At 45.2% G+C, this 18,271-nt stretch overlaps 1 protein-coding gene across 5 annotated transcripts in view; it reads left to right on the plus strand.

Annotated features, from left to right (window-relative positions):
• The first annotated feature begins 1,447 nt into the window (after positions 1–1,447).
• FLNB (filamin B) overlaps positions 1,448–18,271 on the plus strand; it is a 145,270-nt gene continuing 128,446 nt past the window's right edge. For 2 of the 5 annotated variants that reach the window (XM_090022807.1, XM_090022809.1), the window contains exon 1: positions 1,458–1,615. The gene's annotated coding sequence lies outside the window, so the exon portion shown is untranslated. Of the gene's footprint in view, positions 1,616–18,271 lie in introns of all 5 variants that reach the window. The other 3 variants (XM_090022808.1, XM_090022805.1, XM_090022806.1) reach the window with 3 other exon arrangements.

Here is an 18,271-nt window from a genome sequence, read left to right on the forward strand (position 1 = left end):
ACTCTCACTCTGCACATGGACATAGACAGACACACACACACAGACACATAGTCTCGATCACACGGAGGTAGTCCTGCACATCCCGCTCCCGCGTGCGAGCCGCCTGCAGCTCAGTCTCACTCCCTACCTGGCCCCTGTTACACTTACCTGCAGGGAGCTGCTGCCCGGCTGTCCCGTGCAGCCGCACTGATACAGAAGGCCAGGCTGGGCTGGGGTGGGCTGAGCTAGGATGCTGCACCGTGGCTCTACAGGTGGCCGGCAGCACTGGGAGGGGTGGCCATGGGGGACTATAGCCCCCAAGTCCCTCCCAGCGCTGCCACCTGCAAAGGTGCAGCGTGGCATGGCACTCCTGGCCCGGCTGGTCCGCTCTAACCATCCCACCTCCCTGCCAGGTGGGGTACAGCTCTCCCAGCCTGGCTCGGGCCCCTCCTCCCCAGATGCAGCACCACCCAGCCCGCTCCGCTCCCCCAGGAGCTCTCCTGGCCTGACCCCAGCCCTGCCTGTTCTCCCCCCACAGCCCCATTGGTGGAGGGGCTCTGCTTCCAGCTCCCAGGGGAGCAAATGTGAAAGCTGCAGTTTTAAACTTGGCACCAAAAAAGGGTGCTGAGTTTAAAACTGCAGCTTTCACTTCCCTGCTGATAAGGATCCCGGGGCCCTGAATGGGTAAAGCCCCCTGGGCTCGTGCCCAGCTTGCCCATTCATTAATCTGCCTATGTCTGCAGCCCCATGTCTATGGATGCTGCTCTGACGTGAGCATAAAAAGCTAGAAAGCCAAGAGCATAAGGTGGTATCATCATGGCATACAGCCCTGGCTACAGTGGAGACAGAAGCCTTCAGTGTCAATCCCTTATTAGCTTCAGCACATACCCAAATCCTTGGGTTTGCTCCTGGGAGTGAATCTTACCCTTCCCAGAACCTCTGTTCCCCAAGGGAAGGAAATTCTGGAAGGGAAACAGAGAAGAATTGCCCTCTCCAGGGCCTTTTTCTAGGAAAGGTCACAATATACCCACTGCCTTCAATGGGGATTTGTTTGTGGAAGGATTGTGTGGAATAGCACAAAGCTTTGAGGATTTGGCTCCCTAGTAAAATTGCCCATAGCAAAGTATATGCCTATTGGCTTTGGTGTGGTTCTTCCAGCTTTACACCCAAGTAATTGCAAAATTGCGCCCCAGATCTAAAAATAATGTCCCGGCTTTCACCAGGTGAGCTGTTTCTGTTCTTCTAAGCTTTACTGCTGTAAAAAATACAAGACCTACCCCTCCCTTCTAATAAAGGGTGGGGCACAGATCTAACTCAAACCAGGTATGCTCAGAGGTTTGGGCTTTAGAGAGATTTGGAAGACATGAAAGAGTTAATTTTTGTCCTTTTTTTTCAGCTGGAAATGAAATGAAGATCAAACCAGCAGTCTGGTAACCTCCTGCTTCTCAGACAACAGTAATTCAGCAGCTAAACATCAGCACTTTCATCAGATCCCTTTCCAGGAACGCATGAGACTGGACAGTACAAAGGAATTTGTAACGAGGCAACTGAGCTTGGAGGAGCAGGGCAGTCAGAGCAGAGACTGCCTTGGGATTCAGCAGGGGCTCTGGGCTGTTTCTCTTTATTTCTGAGCCAGGTAAGTGGAAGGGGGACATATTCTTAACTGAGACTTTGCACATAAGCTTACTCTTCTGCTAGAAACTCCCAATTCTTTCCCTCCCACATTGTTTTCTATGCTCACCTTCAGAAAGCAGAATTTGGGGTGTGGTAGTCTGAAGCTCAGAGCGGCTCAGCTTTAGTAGATCTACAATGTGTTTAGAGAGAGCTCACAAATTAGTGGGGCAAAGTAAAAACTTGTTAAGAATTTCCAATGCATTGCTTTTTTGGCGAGTGCAATCTATTATGCGGTCTTGAGAAAAGCGTTGTTTAGGGCAACAATTCCTGGTATGCAACAACTGGAAGATGCTATGTTTTTACAAAGTCACGTCAGGCATAATCCATTCTATCAAGTCTGTGTTGGGTTTGTCGAGAAAAAACAAATATATTTTTAAATGTAAGTGAAATGAGACACATTGTTTCAAGTATCATGGAATGCCAGCATATGATTGCACAAGGTAATAATTTTAGCATTGATTCACTTTATTTGATTATCATTTGTGATGTTACCGAAATCATAGGAAGATAATACCTTCTTTTGGTAATCAAGACTAAATTGATCAGAGAAGAATTTAATACATATCCTTCTTATTTAAATAGTCACGTCTTTTAATTCAATCTAGAACACCATCTAATTAAGCTTCAGTCTGGGTAATATGCATCTCCAAAACAATGTATTGGATTCGTTGCTTTTCTTTCATTACCTAATTCAAATGAGGAAACCTATTCAGGCTATTTCAGTCTCTCCATACCTTTGCGATTTACTGGATTTTGTACAATTTTTTACTGACATAATCTAGTAACAATATCTGAAAATGAAGATAGCCCACGTTGCGGGTAAGATGGTAAGCTCTGACAAATGTGTAGACTTTTGTCAGAATAAACTTAAAGTTGCTGTTTTATTTGACCTTCTCTGCTGCTAGAGTTGGATTCAAAGAACCTGCTTACTGACTACAGCTGGATCTCTTGATTAGAGAAAGGTAAGATCTCCAGGCAGCATGTGTTTGATTTATTTTGGTGTGTTACCAGAAAAATGCCTATCACTGTTCTTGTAAAGTGTGAACACTTGCAGTTTGGAAGAGTGGGAAGAGAAAAGCCTGAAATCGTTAATCTCCTCTTTATATTAACCCATGAAAATGTACTCCACAATAGAAGCAGCCCATAAGTTTTTGCTGACTTACGTCAAATGGCTTTTTGTAGTCTGTTATGCTGCCTCCAGGCTTAAGACATGGAAAATAGACAAGGAAAGAGAAATAAACAGGGTAACTGTCTATGGAACAAAAAAGCGTACTGCTGGATACATAAATTAAAAAGGAGCTAAAGTCGAGCTGAAATGCGGTGAAGTACATTCCCACCAGTGCCTCAGGGGCAGTCCTAGGGTCTCTGTGCAGAAGTCAGATGTGCAGGACTCCAGGGAAATGTTGATACATTCCACAGGAAATGAGTCTGCAGGGTTCCCAGCCTCCTAAACATCAGCAGAGCTTGCCAAAGATGATAGGGAAGCAGTTTATTATTATTTATTTGGAGCCATAGTCTTGGACCAGGATATCATCATGCTGGGCTGCATACAAATGAAACAACAGCCCTTGCCCAAAGAGCCTCCTGCCAAAGTGCCCCCTGCTCATTCTGCCCATGTTGAGGTTGCTCCATTAGTCTGTGGTGATGGGCCTGGTTGAAAGGTGCCCTCCAGATTTTCCCCCATCTTTCTCTTTTGGTTCCTGTCCCATCTTCTAATTCTCCCTTTGAAGAAGTTTTGCTGTCTTGCTTCAGGGATGGATTGGACCCCTCACTGCTTCTGCCTTGAGCAGGTGCCTGATAAAGGCAGAAGTGGTGAGGGCCCTGATCCTTTTTGTGGTGGAGCCTACCCGCCTCTCCCACAACCAGGGGTGAGCCGCTTGGGTCCTGAGCTGCGGAGGGCCCCGGTCCTCCGTGGTGGTGGTACCACACAGAGCTGCCTGGGCAGGCTGCTGGTGGGCCGGGTGCTACCCCTGCTCGGGGTCAGGGAAGAGTTGGATCTGGCTGGGTGCTGCCTCCAAGCTGAGGCCTGCTAGCAGCAGCCCTGGGGGAGCACCGCCACTGTGGAGGGAAGGACCAGGGTCCCCCACAGCTTAGGGGGTGCTTGGCCCACCGGCAGCTCACCCCCTGGCTACGAGAGAGGCAGGCAGGCTCCACCAAAGAAAAGGATTGTGCCCTTCACTGCTTCTGCTTTCAGCAGAAGCCTGAAGGTGGAGGGGCTCATCTTTTTTTTTTTTCAGTGGAGCTTGCCCATGGCTGGGGGAGGGCAGGGCACACTGCCGGCAGGCTGAGTGGCCACTGAGCTGTGGGGGGACCCTGGGCCTTCCCTCTGTAGTGGCGGTGCCCCCTGGGGTTGCCTGGGCAGGCTGCTAATGGGCTGGATGCTGTCCCAGCTTGGTGGCAGCACCCAGCTCGATCCAACTCTTCCCTGAGCCCACCCACTGGGAGCCTGCCCGCTGGAAGCCCACCGGGTGCTGCTCCCTGGAGGGGGGGGCTCAGGGAACAGCGGATTGGGCTGGGTGCTACCTCTGAGCTGGGGCAGCACCTGGCCCACTAGGAGCCCATCTGGATGGGCCCAGGGGGCACCACTGCTGTAATGGGAGGGACCAGGGCCTCCTGCAGCTCAGGGGCTGCTTGGCCCACTGGCAGCTCACCCCCACCAGCTGCAGACAGGCTCTGGCTCTTAACACCAAAAAACAAAACAAACAAATAAACAAACAAAAAACCCCCAAAAGGATTGGCCCCTCACTGTAACGTGATGGAAAAATTTAAATGGTTTACAGATTCACAGAAGTTTAAGGCTGGAAGAGACCTTGTGAGATCATTGGATCCAGCCCCACCCTCCACCTCGCTCTGGGCAGGAAAGAGTGCTGGGGTCAAATAACCCCAGCAAGGTGCATGTCCAGTCTCCTTTTGAAGATCTCTAGAGTAGGTGCCTGCACAACCCCTGCTGGGAGTCTATTCCAGAGTCTGGTCACATGAACCATGAAGAAGTTTTTCCTTATATCCAGTCTGAAACCTTCTTCTAGGAGGGTTGCTCCTGGTTTTCCTCTGGGGCGCTCTGGTGAATTTGTTCACCTAGCCCCTGATACTCTCCCCTGATATGTTTGTAAGCTGCCACCAAATCCCCCTGAAATCTCTTTTCTAGGCTGAACAGCCCCATATCTGTAAGCCTTTTCTCAAATGGCTTGCTCTTCAGGCCTCTAATCATAAAGGGTTTTGACATAGTCCTCAAGGTTTTATTCTATGCTCCACCATTTCAATTTAGGGTTACAGAATAAAGGCTTGGGGATTAGACCCCTGTCACAGGTACAAGTACCTAAAGATTTTAAGCAGTAAATTTGTAAGTAATATATTTGCTATAAACTGAAATGCGTTCATCTGTGGGGTGAAACATAGCAACTGCTTCACAGCACACAGCAGCCCCAGGTACCAGATTAGTACTGAAAATAACCAATTTCGTCTCTAACTGATTTTATAGGGAGACTGTTACATAGGCGGATTATAATTAGTTAAATCCAACCCAAACTCAGATAAGGCAATGAGTCTTACTCATAAAGGAGTTGATTTTGCCACCATTCAAGTCAATGGGAAAACTCCCATTGATGGTCTTTTGGTACATGCTACTACTTTTCCTGAAGTTTAGGTTTAAAACATGTACACTCATTGTGTGTGTGGCACTGTAGTGCAAAGGATTTTGCTATTTCCTGTTTTTGCAAAGAGCTTTTCCTCTTGAAGTAGTAGTGAAAACAAACATGATGGGAAAACAATGGGGAAAATTCTGTCTGCTTCCCTCAAGAATATATATGCTTTAACTACAGTAAAGAGAAGCCTTTTTTTTAAAAGAGCAGGTTACCAAAAAGAAATACCTAATAAACTTACTAAGAAAATAAATGAAAAGTGAATATGAAATTGCATACACAAAGGCCATTTGACTTCCTGATTCAGCTCTTTGTTTTTGCAGTTGAAAGTCTATTCATTTAATGAAGCCTGAAAACATAGCATTGATAAAAGAGCCAACGCCTAAAGTCATAAATCTGTTATCAGTAATGAAAGGAGGGCCAGCTTTGCACTGCAAAAAAACTAAATGCCAGCTGTCCTGGGAATTGTTCAACCCTCCTTAGTCATCATTTCAACCTGAAACAAATTTTATACTGTAGGGGAAAAAAAAATCCTTCCTTTAGCACTAAAGGTTTAGCTATTTTACCTCTAAAATAGTTTACAAGAAATATAGAAAGGAGGAAAGAATTCCTTTAACTGCTGCAGTGGAAAAAGTAGAAATGATAATCTAATTTTTATTCCTAACAGGAGTAAAATGTTACAACTCTTGTAACATGTAGGGCAGGTATATGTGCACTAGAATCAATCAATTATGTCAGCAAAGGGGGGAACCTCATGATCATCTAGCCTGACCTTCTATATAACATCAGCCATAGGGCTTCCCCAAATTCATTCCTGTCTGAACTAGAATAGATCTTTTAGAAAAAAACATCTAGTTAATGATGGACCACAACCTAGGAATGGGTTCCAATGCATAAGGACCCTGACTTTAAAAACTGGATTTCATTCTACCGTCTAAGTTTGACTAACCTCAGCTGCCAGCCACCAGGTAGTGCCATATCTTGGCTAGACAGAGAATTGTCTCCATTGGCTGTTCATTGTATGACTACATATAGACTGTGACCAATTCCCCTTAACCGCCTCTTTCACTAAAAGGAGCTTGAGACTTTCTCTTTAAGACATGGTTTCCCTCCTTCAGTCATTCTTGTGCTTTTTCCAGCTTTTTCAACACCCTTTTGTATTGTGGACACCAGTGTTGCTTACTGGATTCCACCAATGATTGCACCAGCAACAGGTCTTTGACCATCACATTTATATGAAGAGATATTTCTTTTGCCTCTAAAAGCTTCCTGTGCATATTTTCTAATATGAGGAACTTAATATAGAACCTGCACAAAATTCATCCATACTATGCAACCTCTTTTCTTGAGACCACTTCCAAGATTTCTCAAATATAAGAGCACAGCTTTGCTTCCATTCCATTAGAGGCCTGCTTTAATAAGTAGTTGAACATGTTTTTCTGTTCATGAGTTACCACTTAAAAAATAATTCATGTTCCTCTATTTACATGTCTACAAAGCACACTTTAGGTTCTTAGCTGAACTTTTGTGACTGAGAGACTAATGATTAATGAAACATCATTAATAAGGAGAATGAGTCAGAGAAACATTGATGAGACCAGATTTTATTTAAATATTAGAATCTGTTGAAATCAAAATGCCTCCTGAAACTAGAATAGCTACATTTTTTTTGCAGGGGGAAAGGAAATCCTAGAAAAACATGTTGATAATGTTGAAAAGTTTTGCCCAGCATTTGTTAAACATTTTGATTTTTGTTCTGAAACAGCTTTTAATTACAATATTTGGGTTTTTTTCAATGTATTACCAAATATAATAGCTCTCTTAGTAAGAAAGATTAATATTGAATACATATCCCTCAAACAAAGTACATTGTCTTGTTTCAACTTAGTTGATGATACTTAGCTACTTAGTCTAACGAGTGTTATTGTTTCCAGGTGACTTGCAAGACTTAATCCTATGTACACTGTAGGCAATTGTACTTGTCTTTGGTCAATCAAACAACTGTTCTTGGAACTTGAATCTGGGAATGATCAATAGGGGTGAGGAACATACACGTTGGCCACTACGTTCTACAACACGATAATTCAGGGAACCGGCTTTATAAGTAAGATTCCAGGAAAACTGCATAATACTAAATCACGGGCTTTTCTTCTTAAAAAAATAATTTAATATTTATCATTAAATGCAGAGTGCCTGGGGTGCTAAAGATAATTACAGATCAAAATATGTGGTCATGCTGTATAGGGCCCGAACTGGCACAAAGAGACGAAGATCAAATAAGAAAGAGACTAGAAATCACATGCAAGTTTACAAAGGTAGATGGACCATGTCTGTTCAGGTGTTTGTTCCCCTTGTAGGGCTTAGAAATCAAAGTGGGTTCCCTAGCTCAAGTTACAAGGTGTGGGAAGTTCTCTTGGATGCTGGGGTGCTGCATGACACCTTCACCTCACGTGTAGCTATTTGGGTTGAGGGAAGGCAAACCCCACCCTGCTAGTGAGGCAGCTGTTGTTATCCCATGGGGAGGTTTACCAAGGGAGTCCTGCAACTTCTGGCAAAATTCAGACAAAGCTTCAGGGAGAGGCAAAACTGAAAGACCAGCAAAAGAGCAGAGAACCTGATAATCTGGTATTAAACATAAGGAGCAAATAAAATACTGGAAAACATGTGCTAAAACCTCTGGGCTTCGAAGTAGTAGCTGCCCTCCCCCTCAGCCAGGCATGCAACAGTTTGAAACAGGGTTGATGTTTGTTCAGTAGGGCTGGGATTTCAATTGTGCAAAGTATGTGATCCCCTAGTATCTGGTCCTGGACCCATCCTTGCCGTCCACTCATTGCCTAGGTTTGTGTATGAATGAGGAGGGAGCAGTCATGGGCTGGGACACTCCCTGTCTGAGACAGAGCTAATCTGATGGCTATCATCCTCCCCGAGAAGGGGGTTTCTCTGTCTTGCTGGCAACAATGCAGACATTCCTTTAACCCTGCTGGAGTGAGCCAAGGTCACGGGGAGAGAAGGATGGGCTGCTGTTACTCAGGCAAAAGGGTGGGGGTAGGGGGCGGGCAACTGCACATAGGGTGTGCAAAGGGTCCCAAATTGCCCTCATCCAACCCTGCCTAAGCATGCTACAGTAGCAGTCTGCATGTGGATCAAAAATATTGTAGGGGAGGCCACAGGAAGTTGAACAAAGACAGGGGCCACAGGATCCATGCCGATATGGCTTGAGTTATTGAGGTATAATGTGTCCCACAGGCTGAAACAGTAGCTGTGGAGGAGCTGCCTTGTAGCCCCAAGCCTGTGCACTGCTTGGGAAGATGGATCCTGACCATCGATCATGATGAGTTCCCTGATGGACTTCCATTAGTCAGGTGTGGGAGGGTGTCAGTCTCAGCCTCAGTGAGCACAAGAGTTCATGAAGCTTGGCTCTAAGAAGATTTTATACTTGGGGGGGGGGGTGTGTTTATTCTCCCTCCTCTCACTGAGGAATTTTTCTACATGTAATTTATCAGCATTCCCAATTCCCATGACTGCCACAAATCCCAGTATAGCTGGGACAGTCATAAGGGAGTGGGAGCCCTTGCCCTGTGGAGAGACATCAAACGTCTTACTCCCAGAGAAAAGAGGGTTGGCTGTCTGCTCTTATTCCTAGTTCCCTGCTAGCAGCCAGCATCCCAGCCCAAATCAGGGAGACTGCTGTTGTTCTTACAGCAGCAAGGAGTGATGAAGAAAGTAACTGGAGTTGCTAGTTATAAAAAAAGCAAGAGAGAGAGCAGAAACAGCAAACTCACCAGCCCCATCCAACCCTTGAGATCTGAGGAACCAGCTTCGACAGCCACAGCAAGTCCCAGAGCCATAATTGGTTCTCAGAGATGGCTCAGGAACATTTTTTTTTCACCTGGGATCCATGATGGACACCACTGATTTTCTGTGAAATGCTAGAAGCATTCAGCAAATTCAGCCACCCCCAGAGTCATGATCAAGGTGTTAAGGAAAGGGTGCACAGCATGCATAATGCTAGACATGGAGAAGGTTAGTCACAGCAACAAGTTTAAACAAAGAAGTCAGCCTGCCGCTTCCTCCCAGCACACAAATCCATTCCTGCTGAAGCATATCCTGTTTTTTGCCTGAATAAAAGAATCTACTTCCTCTGATGATCTGAAGATAAACGTCTGGTCTGAATAATCAACCAGTAAATAAGCAGGGTATGAGAGCACTGGCAAAAGCGTCATTTCCCAAAGCCTTTTACAAGTGGGAAAATGTGTTTCGTCTTCACAAGCAAGGTTGTTTTATTGGGGTAAAGCAAACTTAGGTTCCTAGTCACTCTCATTGCCTTGAGCTTAAAGGTCTAGCCATTGCAATTTCCATACCCTAGATACAGAAACTGCAATGGCTGGGCCTTTAAGCACCATGCTCAAGGCAGTGAAAGTCACTCCAAAGCTAGGTTTGCTTTACTCAGATAAAAGAGTAAAGCAAACTCCTTTATGGGAGTAAAGGGATCCCAAGAGACTAGCAGAGGGAGGACAACAGCACCTTACGTCAGAGGAGGGAAGCTCTAGATTTCGGATGAAGGCTCCTGGAGCCCCGCTGCGTGCTCTCCTGCCTGCTCCCTTCTGCATGGCTGTAGAGACAAGCACCATGGAGCAGAGCTTTCCCATAAGTGTGAGGTGCCTTTGGATATAATTATTTTGCAAAATGCTGCTTTTCCCTGTATGAAGCCTTGAAGTATATTCCAGAACCATGAGCTGATACTAGATCTGAACCTACAGATGCTGACTTCTGGTTCCCAAATGATGCCAATAGTGATCAATCCTTTCTCCATCCACAATCTATCTTTTTTACAACACATTTTGACATTACAATTCCTAAAAATAAATACTACTGTGGACCCATCCCAGTGTATAGAACAGTAGTTACATATGTTACTGGGCTTCCTAATACTTTTATAAATGCCTTAAGAGTAAAGGACTTGCTCTCTTAAAATGTGATTTCCCCAAGGTCTCTGACTACATCTTAACAGTAAAGACTGCAGATAATTTTGAGATCCAGTGAGAGCAAATGCTTTACCCAGCAAGGAGTCAGTAGCATGTCCTCAGCTGGAGATACTGAACTTTAATGGGAAGGCAGGAGATGACAGCTGCCACAGGAGAGGGGGCCAGTTGACTATTAGGCTTAGAGCAGCAGTGGTTAGGATAATATTTTTTTGATTACAAGTAGACATCTGCAGTGGCCTCTCATGTGTGGCTCCTAGCCCCACCCACTGATTGTATAAAAAAACTCAATTCAGTTGAAATCCAGAATTCATTAGCCAAAAGGCAAATGGCGATGGTATCACATTCTTTTTTCATTTCTGTGTGGGCGCTATGCCCTTGTTCTAACATGCTGGCCACAGCTGATTCTGATTGCAGCATGTTTTATTGTTTACTTATGACTTGCTATAGGGTTTAGTTTGTCTTATTTATGAGCCACCATGAAGATATGAGATTTCATACACTGAGTGATGACTCATTCGTTGGGTTGGACTTTTTAAGCCCTAATGCATGACATATTTGACCTGGGGGAAGTGGGCAGCGGAGTCCCCCAGGGCTCGGTCCTTGGGCCCGCGCTATTCAATTTCTTTATCAGCGATTTGGACGAGGGGGTGAAGAGCATTTTGCTGATGATACCAAAATTTGGGGTGAGGTGAGCATGCTAGTAGGGAGGGAAAGACTGAAGCAAGACCTGGATAGGTTGCAGGGGTGGGCTAACAAAAACAGGATGTGTTTCAATACTGACAAGTGCAGGGTGCTGCACTTGGGCAGTAGTAACCAGCAGCACACTTATAAGATGGGAAACTCCCTTTTTGAGAGCATGGAGGCAGAAAGGGATCTTGGAGTCATTATCGACTCCAAGATGAACATGGGCTGACAATGCGAAGTCAGGGTTGGCAGGGCTAACCGGACCTTGTCATGCACCCACAGGTGAATCTCAGGTAGGGCCAAGGAGGTGATCCTCCCCCTCTATGCGACGCTGGTCAGCTGGAGTACTGCGTCCAGTTCTGTGCGCCCCACTTCAGGAGGGATGTGGACAACATGGAGAGGGTCCAGTGGAGAGCCACCCACATGATCCAGGGACAGCAGGGCAGACCCTACAAGGAGAGGCTATGGGACCTGAACCCGTTCAGCCTTCACAAGAGAAGGCTGAGGGGGGACCTGGTGACCGTCTATAAACTCACTAGGGGGGACCAGAAGGGTTTGGGAGAGGCCTTGTTTCCCCTAGCGCCCCCCGGCATAACAAGGAATAACGGCCACAAGTTGTTGGGGAGGAGGTTTAGATTAGACATCTGTAAGAACTACTTCACAGCCAGGGTGGCTAGGATCTGGAACCAACTTCCAAGGGAAGTGGTGCTGGCTCCTACCCTGGGGGTCTTTAAGAAGAGGTTTGATGCCTATCTGGCTGGAGTCATTCGAGCACAGTTTTTCTCCTGCCCAGGCAGGGGGTCGGACTTGAAGATCTACAAGATCCCTTCCAACCCGACTTCTATGATTCTATGATATTTTGGACTAGCTGATGGAAAGTGTTTTTTTAAAAAAGCTCTAAATGAAACAAGGTACATGGAATTAGTCAGCCATGTGTTTTGACCATTATGATCCTAGTTGGGTTTTTCTGGCTTGACAGTGACTGATTTTTCTGTTTCCTTCCAGTGACATGCCTGTGTGCAGCATTTCCAGTTGCACACAATAGGTGGGGAGCTGATGAGCAACGTTTATAGTGTCTTATGTCTAAACATGTCAGGTGTAACTAGTCTCAGTTCTTCCTTTTGAAGAGCACATTTGGTATTCAGGAACTTTTAGTGCTTTATATGGACCCATAACAAATATAAGATTTGTTCTCTGAGATAGGAAATCACCATTTTAAAAACAAAGCATTTCAATCACATATGAAAGGTACTTAATTCTCTTTCTGTGATGATAAGGTTCCTTTGTTAGAAATAAAAATAATAGTGTGAAGTGCCAGTTTTTGACAGATCACATCAAAACATAGTGTGGTTGGTTAGTAGGGCCAGAGTGCAGGTGGTACCCTATCCAGTGAAGTCCTTGCATCTGTGTGACAGATCACAGTGATTAGAGAGCTTCTCTAAATTTTTTTTTTCTGAAAATTTTTTCTTACCAAGGGAGCACGTATCTGTACCCTTCATTCCAGGTCATGAGAAATGTAACTTCAGTCTCAATAGCCTATTGTTATGCTGTGTAGATTTTCCCAGTTATGAGTCCTATCAGCAAAAATTTATGCCTTAACTTCAGCTGTAACAATACGTCCCTCTAGTTATGGAGAACATTGTTGTCCTTTCTCATTTCAGAATGGCTGTGAGGCAATTGCAGGGTGTGTGGGTTACTTAGCATGACATAATTGCATTCCTGTAGCATTAGAAGATATTCCCCAATCTGCAGCAGCAGCAGCACATCCCCTTTCCTGCCTTAGATTAAAGTAGATTATGTCTATCATCACATTTTTTTCAATTTCTACCAAAGAGGGGGTTAGCAAGCTCTTTACCTTGTATCGGTTTCCAGTGATGTTGTATTTTCTGACTCTTAGCAAGAGGAAGCGTGTATCCAACTCGCAGGGTAGCTGACTTTGCAGTGGACTAGCTCCGCTGTCTTCTGTGGAGTGGCTCCCAACTGACACAAAGGTAGACACAATCAGAATTGTGTGCTTGGGTAATTAGAAGTTGACTATCTTTAAACTAGAAAGATGGTGAGTTTACGAAGTCTGGATTCCCTCTCCTTAAGCTCTGTCAAAATGTTGTACTTGTGTATAACAGTGTTGTAAGGGTGTGGTTCCCCATTGTTTTGCACTCTGGACAGCCAGTCTGGTCTGTGCAAAGTAACTGTAAAAGCAAATGGATGGTAGCATTTTGTAACTATTCTGTATGGATGCAAATAACTACATAGGCACAAAGCAGTGGAGCATCAAGACAGGACCTGACACTCCAGGAGTTTATAGCCTACTCTGAAGAATGCCCTTGTTGGTCTTATCTATTGGCAGTAGATGGCAGCATTGTAAAATACTTCCCTCTTAAATTTAGTTGAGAACCTTAGATGAATATGGGTGATTGCTTGCACAAGTTGACATTAGTTGTGGTGTGCAATTGTAACCTTCCATTGAGGAAGGTGTAGAGTTCTCATTGACTTGAGTGGAAACTGAGGTAGGTCCTGTCTGGGCAGGCAGTTCTTTTTCCTGTTTACCCAAGCATGAGTAGGCTGGTATTTTTGCCTCTTGGGCTAAGTACAGACAGTCAAAAAGCCTGAAGCTGAATCAAGACAATGTTCTCAGACTAGTCTAAGCTGTGTAGAACAAACATTCACTTTTCTTTCTGGAAAAGCAGCCACATGCCTGCAGTGGCTCTGGCCAGAAGCTGGAGGACACTAAGGCATGCCTCCCTGGTGGCCTGGAGCAAAAAGCTTGGGCCAGAGCTAGCCCATCCACGCTGCGAGGGCTTGTGGGGGAGGTGCAAAGCATCCTGGGATGCTGGAGGACTGTGAGTTGATTTGAATCTGGAGGGGATCTGGGACAGAAGTTCAATAAACCAATGTAACTTTAAATTGGTTAAGTCTATATCCATCCAGGTGTATCTTAAACTGACTTTGGCCATTTTGAAAGCAGTTTATGTGCACTGAACTTCTGCTGTGTTACAGAGTTGAACCAGTTTTTGATCATTTATACTGGTTTATGTGTAACTTCTGTCCCTAGCCCTGGAGTTTGGAGTGGGGAGGCTTGACTTTTTCTTCACAACTGTCTGTCTTGCTGGGGGAATGCCTCTGCTGTCCTATCTAAGCAAGACTAATGACTTGTTGCAACTTAGAAAGAAAAGGTTCTTTGGATAAATCCAATATTTTTTATTAGACCAACTCAAATAGTTAGAAAAATTCTTCTTAGCAAGGTTTTGGGCACAAACACCCTTTGTCAGGCTGAAGAAACATCTGCAGATGGTCTGTGCTCTTCCTGGATGAAGTGGTAAAGCAGGCAGAAGCCAGTATGTATGCAAGAATGCCAGTCAAAGAAAATGTAAATTGAGGTGGTCAGTAGGTGAGAGACAGGTTGTTGCAACTCATGGTTTTTATGTAAGTTCATGCACTGGCTATGCATGGGACATACAGTTACTCATTCAGAAAACATCAAGCTTTATTTTTGTCCCACAGACATTTGGTGGCCATTGCTTTTGTCCTTCTTAAGTGGCAGATGATGTCCTATATAAATGGCAGAGGTAGCAAACAGTGTGCACTGACTAAAGATATCAGGAGGGGAGATTTTCTTAAATTGATGCCTTTGTTCTTTAACGTATGTGCAGACATTACGCTTAGATCAATCTAACTAGGGTTAAGCCAGTATGTGCAGACATTACACTTAGATCAATCTAACTAGGGTTAAGCCAATGTAAGTGTGGATCTTTCTGGGGAGGTTATAGCAGACACAAATGGTTGGCCTGATCTAAACTAATTCACCTGAGGAGAAGAACTAAGTTTGATCAGAAACAGGTTAGCCCAATCCACTGAACATCTACACACATTCAGAGTGCAACCCCAGGCTGGAAAAGGCCAGCTGCTCACCCCAACCCCAGGGCTGTGCTCTTCCTAATCCCCATACCCTGACTGGGCTACTTTTAGCCCTTTTCCCCCTCTCCCCCAGACAGGCAACCTCTGCCAATATTTATTCCCCATCTAGTGTTTAGGGCCGGGAAGAGGATAAGAGGCTTCCTTGGAATGTAGCCAGCCCATTAAATGCAGTGTCACCCTCCAGGAGCACCAATGATGACACCGCTCAATGTATTTTGCAGCTGCATTTTATCAGTTTGCAAACACTCATGCATCATATTCTCCTGCTGAACTTGCCAGAATCTAGTGGCACATACCAGGCCATTGATATTAGCCTAACCTAACTAGTACACGTAGCAACAGCAGATGCACACACTACCAGTCAGGTACATACTAGAGTCCCTGAATGATTTATACTCAGCTACCACACATGAAAGCTTGTGCCACTGTCTTCACTGCTACTGTTAGGCATGGTAGCTTGATTATGTTAGCACAGCTGTGCTAGTACATCTGACAGTCGCACCTTCATTTGCTTCCAGACTATAAGGCACAGTTATCTCAGTAGTCACAGTGGGGACAAAAGAGGAAGCAATTCCAAGAAAATATTTTTTGCTTCAAAAAGCAAGAGAATAAATAGAGCTTGTGCCACAGCTGGAGAACAACTCAGGGAAACCTTCATAGTCACTCGCCTTCAGAGAGACTTCCCTTTCCGAAAGGAATCCCTCATTCCCCTAATCCAGCCTCATCTCTTAATCCTATAAACCCAGCTTCCCTTAGGGATATATATGTTTGTGGTCAAAGCAGCTGCCTCTGAGGCTTGCCTGTTCCCTTTTTGTCTTGTTCCCTCCTGGCAGTTGATGACAGCTGGAGGGCCTTGTCTGTAGGCTGACACTTGTGGCAGGTGTTGTGCACTGGGAATATTTTCTGTTCCTGTCCAGGGAGAAGTTATTACCTCTTTCCTTCTCTGGTTCAATGTATGGTTTGTTCATCTTAGACACGTCTACACAAGGTGGTATGTCACTGTAGTGACAAGCTATGGTGACATAGTGTTGGCAAGCACGAACCGCGATGCCGACACTACTGTGCAGTAGAGTCGGAAATGACCCATGTGCCACTGGGAACATGCAGTAATGGTGGTTACTGTGCAGTTGCTTAGTACTTGCTAAAGCAAGTACTAAATGACTGTGCAGTAACAACCACACAGTTGGGTGCATGGTAGACATGCCCATTCTCACATCTGGGTCATAGGAAGAAGATGGTATAATCTAGAGCTGAATGTACTCCTTTCTGTATGTTCCTGCCCCTTACTAAGCATTAACAAATTGGTTTCAACATCCTGGTGTTTGCTGTGTAACTGCAAAAAACATTACATGGCCTGAACTTGGCAATCTTGTGGCTGTCACACCACACACATCCTGGTAGACTGAGAGGAATATCACACCCCATATGTGAGTCTAGAGAGGTAAGATAAAGAGGATGTAGCAGGGAAGGAAGTGAGTGTCTAATTTTCATGCCTACATGACTATCGATCTCCCATAACCCTGGAGATGCTCTGCAAATAAAAGATGTAACTTATTTCAGCTTCAGAGGAGAGGTGGAAGGGAACTAGCACAGACATGTGGGAGAGAGCCATGTGACAGACAGATGGAGAGCCAGCAGGGTCCAGTCAAAAAGGCTGCTTAGTCTAAGATTGTCACTGTCTCCCTGACAGAACAGGAGCAGTCTCTCTTGTTCATGAGGGTGAATGCTGGGGAGGAGCCCTGGAGCTGAGGCTGCATGTGGCACCAGGGCATATTTTTATGCTTTGCAAGGCCTCTATTTATGGCTGGCACTTGGCAGAGTTGGTGACATGTTTTCTAGTGCAAGTGCAGTCGTTCTCAACTTTTTTGTACCACAACCCATTTGCAAACGTTGATGGCCAGTCTCGACCCATTGCCCCTCACTCTCGACCCATTGACCCTGCCCCTAGACCCTGGCCCTAGCCCCTCCACCGTGTGGGGCAGGGGGTGCGTGTAGGGCATGGGGGCCCCAAGCAGCCCCTTGTAGGCTGGAATTCTGACAGCCTGCAAGGGAAAAGCCATGGTTTCTGATGTTTTCTTCTTTAAAGGAAAATCCATTTTTAAAGTTTGTTCACGACCGTTTCATATATTCTTGCGACACACTTTTGGGTCACGACTCATGGGTTGAGAAACACTGCTCTTGTGGCATCCACACATACCAAACTTGCAGCTGCCCTGCAGAGCCCTGAATCTCCGAGGAATCCTCTATCTGGAACTTGGCAGAGGGCACTGCTGGTTCACCTAATGCAGACTGTCTACTCACTGCTGGTTTAGGAGTGGGCCCCAACCCCCTTGGGTAATTGTAGCAATGCATCAGCACATCAGACCCAAGGGGGTCCACAATTTCCATTCCATTGTGTACAGCAGTGGTTCCCAATCTGTGGTACAGATACCACTAGTGGTATGCAGACAACCTGGTAGTGGTACACATTAACAGATTTATTATAATTACTTTATATAACACAAATTTGCTGGTGGTACTTAAAGTTGTGTCATTTTAAATTGGTGGTGCACAACCTGTCAGAGTTTGGGAACCACTGGTGTGTACAGTATGCTAACCATCCAGGGAGCTTGAGCTGCTGTCCTGACTGTACTGTTGAGTATGAGGTGGGAAGCACTGGGTAGGGCTTGGTGTTGAAACTTAGAATCATAGAAAATTAGGGTTGGCAAGGACCTCAGAGGGTCACATCTAGTCCAACCCCCTGCTCAAAGCAGGACCATCCCCAACTAGATCATCCTAGCTGAAGCTTTGTTTAGCCAGGTTTTGAAAACCTCCAAGAATGGAGCTTTCACCACCTGTCTGGGTAACCTGTTCCAGTGCTTTACTAACTTCCTAGTGAGAAAATTCTTCCTAATATCTAAAACTTACTAAAACATGGAGATGAATCCCAGTCCAAAGCAAAGCACTGTGTGTATCAGCACCAGGCATGAGAGAACCACTTGTGTAATGAGATCAAAGCATCTATATATCTTAATAGCTGTAGTATTTTAGTAAACACACAGCCCCACACCATACTAGTTAATGAACAGACACATAAAATATAGTCCCTACCATGAAGAGCTTATAATCTAAATAGAAAAGACAACCAAAGTATGAGCAGTAGCCCTGTCCCTTCTCAGGACCTCACTGACGGGCCTCAGCCCTTTACTTTTATGGGGCTGAAATTCTCTTGTTGAGGCCTTAGACCAGGGCCTGGCTTACAGCCCCAGATACCAACCACAACTTCTTTAGTAGGTCCAGCTCATGTTGGGACCCCATGGGAATTTCCCTTTCAGAGCCTGTGATCACTTGTGTTTGCAATGACACAGAACCAGCATCTTCAGAGCAAATTGTTATTTATTTTACTTACAATTACAC

Source organism: Crocodylus siamensis, chromosome 11 (genome assembly GCF_052110815.1).
Source record: "Crocodylus siamensis isolate JL-2025a chromosome 11, ASM5211081v1, whole genome shotgun sequence".
NCBI classification, from domain to species: domain Eukaryota; kingdom Metazoa; phylum Chordata; order Crocodylia; family Crocodylidae; genus Crocodylus; species Crocodylus siamensis.